The following is a 6097-nucleotide window of genomic DNA, read 5'->3' as shown; positions in this document are numbered from 1 at the left end:
TCATGATCATCATCATTATCATCATCCCTATCGCCGCCGTCGTCATCATAATCATCATCATTATCTGTATCGTCGTCGTCCTCATCATCATCACCACCGTCGTCGAAGTCGACGTTGCTGATATCACCATCATCTCTACAAAATGATTGCCTTCTGTATTCCAGGTTGTAAGACCTTTGTATGTCCCTTTGTCGTCGTCATATCAATCTTTGGCTTGTCTCGTCCTAACCAGAATAATCCGGCTTTGGAGTGTAATAGCCAGAATATGGCCAGTGTTGTGTTAAACAGAAAAAAACCACACCCTTCGTACAGCTGGCTACTGCCATTTCTTTTTATAAGCAAACCCAACAAATGACCATGAAATATGTGCAATTTACATAGTTATGTTAATTGAGTTATCAAAATCTAGTTTTAGTTTTTATGATGGCTATTAGAGAGAGTTTGAAATTAGAATACGTCAGGCATATTTCTTGCTTCTCGTCACGCACTTGTCAGCTGTTTCCGTCACGCTGAACAACGACTGAGAGATGGACAGGCTAAAATACCTCGATGATGACAGTGAAAAGTTGGTTTTATTGCTCAACTGGACAATATACTATATTAACATGCATATCTCCCATCCACAATCCGCTCGTACTGTGCTGTGGTATATACTATTACCCTGCAGACTGGTTAGGACGTACTAGTATTTGATGTCATCACTATTTACTTATGACGGATTTTAGGAACTGCTTCAGGAACTTATAGTAGGTGGTTCAGGAGCTTATGACAGTAGGTGCTTTAGGGGCTTGTGATAGTAGGTGCTTCAGGAGGTTATGATAGCAGGTGCTTCAGGAACGCATACTAGTATGTGCTTTAGGAGCTTATGAATAGGAAGTGCTTCAGGAGCTGATGATGGTAGGTGGTTCAGGAGCTTATGACAGTAGGTGTTTCAGGAGCTTATGACAGTAGGTGCGTCAGGAACTTACGATAGTAGGTGCTTCAGGAGCTTATGACAGTAGGTGTTTCAGGAGCTTATGAAATGGGGTTTGAAATCATATAATGTCCCTAGTTATGATTTCAAGTGGGTCTGCTACATGAATGCGATTTTTTGTTTTTAACTCACATAATGCTGACCCTCTATGAATGAAATGGAGATCAAAACAGGCGTTCAACCAACTCACCAACAATAGCAATGTGCCCCTTAGAGTTTACTGTGCTTGTGGCTGGAATTATATTTTGATGTGTTTAGGGAATGTATGTAACGAAGTATATAAGTATCCGATGACGTCAGGATTTCTTTTTTTTATTTCAGGATTTGTATCATAGTAAGTTGTTGCATTCCACGACAACTCTGTCCTCATCCTTTCCACAGCTTACAGCTACATATGTATAAAAATGCGACAAAACCATGTCACAACCTGTTCAACGACTGATTTATTTTGTATTATTATTGTTACATGCTCTGTATAACCAAACCTGACCTGATCTCTACCCTGCAATTGTAAAAATGGTATGAAAAATAAAAAAATATGCATAAAAAACAACTTTTGAGCAAGAGTCGTATCACGTTCCTGTAAAGCTGCCTTGAAAGACCATGCTCGGTCCTCCTTTAGAAAACACGCCAAGTGCAGACAGAAGGCTGGGCCTGAGATACTGTGTCGTTCATCTTGTCATACGGTCTGTAGATGATGCCTCATTCCTAATCCTTATCCATAGATCAAATATGAAGCACTTGTCTCCTTTATTTCTGGTTGAGGTTGGTAAATCGGGGGAAGGGATTTGGCTAACTCAAATAACTTTTGTCATACTATGCAAATCCGAGCGGAAAATACGATTCATATGCAAGAATAGAAATATATATATAGAAAGTTAGCTCAGCTGATGCCCTGCTTCTTGCCCCACTATCCCCGCTACATCCCAGCTGTTACATAGATGCTATCACTGAGGATGTCCAACATTTCAAGACCGCTTCCGTGGTGTAGTGGTTAGAGCGTCCGCCCGCAGAGCGGAAGTTCGCGGGTTCGATCCCCGACCGCGTCATACCAAAAGACGTTAAAATATGGTATTTGTTGGTCCATGCCTGGCGCTCGACATTAATGGGTACAACAAAGACTGGTCGGCTCGGAGTCAGTATAATGTGTCTGAGTGGGATATTCATGCTTCACTGCGGCATGGTATATCTCAGTGGGCTAGCACTATAAAACCAGCTTTAGTCTGGGCTAGTACAAACAGCCGCACATACACATACACACGCATGCACGTCGTCATATGAGCGAAATATTCTCCAGCACGACGTTAAACCCAACTTCACCTCACCTTACCTCCAACATTTCACAGTAAATATATCAGATGTCATTTGCTTTAATTGTTTGGACAATTGTCCTGAACCTCGTGAGACATATTAAACAAGCATTGAGCACCAGTACAGTGAATGGAAGCATACAACATTTGGAATATTTTAATATTTAATATCTAGAAATTTAGCACGTTTCTTCAAGCCAAGAAATATGTATTTGGCAAGGTTGTTAATAATAAAAGAATTATTAAACAGTAAATGCATTGTCTGTTGTGAGTGATTTTCAGACATATATCTAGGTAATATTTCAGACCTTAAACTATCACAAAAAGAACATTCAAACATGAAGTGATACTCGTTTTCTTGTCTTGGTATGATACATACAGGACACAACCTTTATAATGCTGAAATATTATGTTTTCTACCTTCTTCAATCATTACATCTAAACCGACAAAATGCAATTCTATACACTTTCACCTTTATAAGTGATAAATACAGCTCGGTTGACATAGATAATTTGACATTCCGATAATAGTTTAACTTAGAATATTTATGTAAATTCTCTATCCATGTTTGACTGTCAATATCAATACATCTCTGTTTAAAGTTATTAATTAAATTGGATCATGACTCAACATTTTGTGCTCAAGCCAAAGCCACTTTGATATAATACATGTTTTACCTTAAGAGCCCAGCTTTCTTTTCCCCTTTTCTGATAATATAAATTGACAGCTGCATAAATGCCTAAGTATTGAATTATGATGCTGATTTAGTAATCTAGACCAATATTTCATTATCTTTACATACATGAAGAATAATGACAATTATTATGGATATACAACTTCTTTTATTCTGTGGAGGTGATGTTTCGACATAGGTTCTAATGTCGTTGTCAAGCAAGTGGTACATGAGTAACAAATTGAGAGAATATTACTCATGTATCACTTGCTTGACAACGACATTAGAACCTATGTCGAAACGTCGCCTCCACAGAATAAAAGAAGTTGTATATCCATAATAATTGTCATTATTCTTTATCAACTCAACTTCGAAAATGCCCATCAAAGAAGCTTTACATACATGTTTACTTTTAATGAATATCTTCGTATTTAGCTGTAATATTTGGAGCCATATAACAACACAGAAAGAACCTTCCCATAAAAAATATGAAGTAGAACATTGTAAGGTGTAAGCCTAGATATTTGTAGGAAGATACAATTTCTAAACTATCATTATTTAGAAAGAACCTTTCATATTTCTTTTGTCGTCCACCTTTTCTAAAGACAATAACTTTAGTTTTATCAATATTTATTTTCAATTGCCATAATATACAATAGTCTGTTAGCTTATGTATCCTTGTTTGTAACCAATTCACTGTGCTATCAAACATAACAATGTCATCTGCAAATAACAAGATATACAAATTTATAAAGTCAATATCGATACAACGCTGATCATCACTGGATAAGAACTGAACCATATCGTTGATGAAAAAGGAAAACAAAAATGGAGATAATTGACAACCCTGTCGAACACCGGAAGATCAAAGAATGGAGTTTTTCCATACGATTTTTGTCTGGGATTGTTTCAATAAAGTTTGGTATATAACTTGCTATTACGTTTGGTATGAAGCTGTTAAAACAATACAGAAAGTAAGAGGTGAATGCACTGCTTACCTAGTAACATTACAGCATCACGACTAAAGTTATTTTCAACCTTTCACACAGCGTACTTCAGGTGTCGTTATGAAAGATAATTAATTTTCCGGGGATGACGAATTATTCCTTTCTGGTGAAGGGGAACAGTTATTTTAAGCTATTTCTGTAAGACTTGTTTTTCTATGAATGGATAACCCTGTTTTCAGTGACGATATGATGTCACAAGTCCCCATTCTGTATGTACATTATGTTTCTATGCTCTGTTTAATGTGTAAAACTGACTTTGCATGCTCTTGTGAAGGATGCACCAGGATCTCTGGGACAGCTTCACCTATTGCTTATATTAAGGACAGGTTGTCCTTAAAACTATTTATGAGCTTAAAATCTGAAACAAAATGAATCATTTTCTGTATTTTCTCAATCCCTATCCAAGATGGTCAGATCTCCGGTCCTTTGAACCAGACATTTTGTGATAGGAGTTGGTTATCATTGATACTGACGTTTCTCTGACACATTAGTGAGGCAGGCAACACGTGCTGCCTTCAGCTTGTGTCACGACCTGTCCAGTAGTTCCCGCGGGGTGATATCTAGGATCACACAACTGTCAACACTCATAAAAACATTGTAAAACTCCGTATCTTTACACACCAGTCTGACCTGCCAACCATTATTAGATTTACAACGGCTACCTAACCTGAAACCCATGGAATATGTTATGACAAACTGCCCTTCTGTTAATAGAAAGAAATAATTACGATCCTTACTTATTACTATATTTTCAACAAAATGCATACCTGATTTCAAAAAGAGGTGGCCTGATACCAGGGCCGTAGGGAGCCCAGGGGGGCAGGGGGGCAGCTAGAATCTTTTTACAGATTAATTTTGTGCATCAAACTATTGATATAACACTGTTTTAACGTGGATGGTCCCCCTCCCCAATTCATAACAGTTAACTACGGCCCGGGATACTGTACAGGACGTCATGGAAACAGGCAGAAATCATCACAGTGATCATCAACAAGACCATGACACTTTTAATATAATATTTGTTGACTTCGTTGAACCGCGAGTGACAAGTAAAGGTATTTTAAGAATGTTATATTGTAAATACATGTATCAGTTTGACTGGTATATTGGTGTGTGTCGAGGGCGTAGTTTACGTCCCTTTTCTATTCTCTTTATTTATAAACAAATTTGTTCTTCCTTTTCAGTTATATATCCTGACTGACAAGTGTGAGGTATTATCAAAATGTTAAATGATGTTTCAATGATGTACACCTAGCCCGTTTCTGTTTTCTTTCTCCATAAACGAACTGACTGTCAGAAAGATTCGAGATACAGGAATATTGGAGACATAACAGTCAGCGCAGTGAAAAAAACCATCCAGCTTTTCTTCCGTGACTCTGATATTTTAGGGACAGCCACCGCGATACCTGCGTATACCGGAGGGGGAGATCACACTTACCTTTTCGGGAACACCTGGTATCAACACTAGTTCATAGTTTTTTCATATACATGTACTCATAAAGGCCGATTCTGCTATTAACATCCTTAAACATATGAAATGGGTTTCCTCGCTTTTATAAGGATTCTTAAGTGAAATTGCTTGTGGCGTATGCCTGGACCCAAGGTTGAGGTATATATACTGAACTGGAATGTACAATTGTATAGAGATGTAACAAGACCGCCAACCATCAGGAAAATGGTGATGGTGTGGTAGTGGTGGTTTACGGTGGTGGTTTACGGTGATGATGATGATGGTGGTGGTGGTGGTGTGTGTGTGTGTGTTTGTGTGTGTTTGTGTGATAGTGAGTTGAGTAGCCTAGTGGTTAAAGCGTTCGCTCGTCACACCGAAGACCCGGGTTCGATTCCCCACCTGGGTACAATTTGTAAAGCCCATTTCTGGTGTCCCCCCGTCGTGACATTGGTGAAAGCGTCGTAGAAACATACTCCTTCACTCACTCACTAGTAGAGACAGTGTATAGGCGTACTGCTGGCCACATTTTCTGGATGTTTGAGATGAGCAATGAGATTCATACAATGGCACAGACGTTATCGTCCCGAAACACACCTTGCAGAAGGGACAAGAAAGGATGTCAGCATGTTGTTCCGATAGTTTTGTCCAGTGCCCCTTCCTTGCACAAGGTGGAGAAACTTCAG

This window comes from Haliotis rubra, unplaced genomic scaffold (genome assembly GCF_003918875.1).
Source record: "Haliotis rubra isolate DU_JTF1 unplaced genomic scaffold, ASM391887v1 Scf213, whole genome shotgun sequence".
Taxonomy (NCBI): Eukaryota; Metazoa; Mollusca; class Gastropoda; order Lepetellida; family Haliotidae; genus Haliotis; species Haliotis rubra.
Note: the sequence above shows the minus strand (reverse complement) of the source record.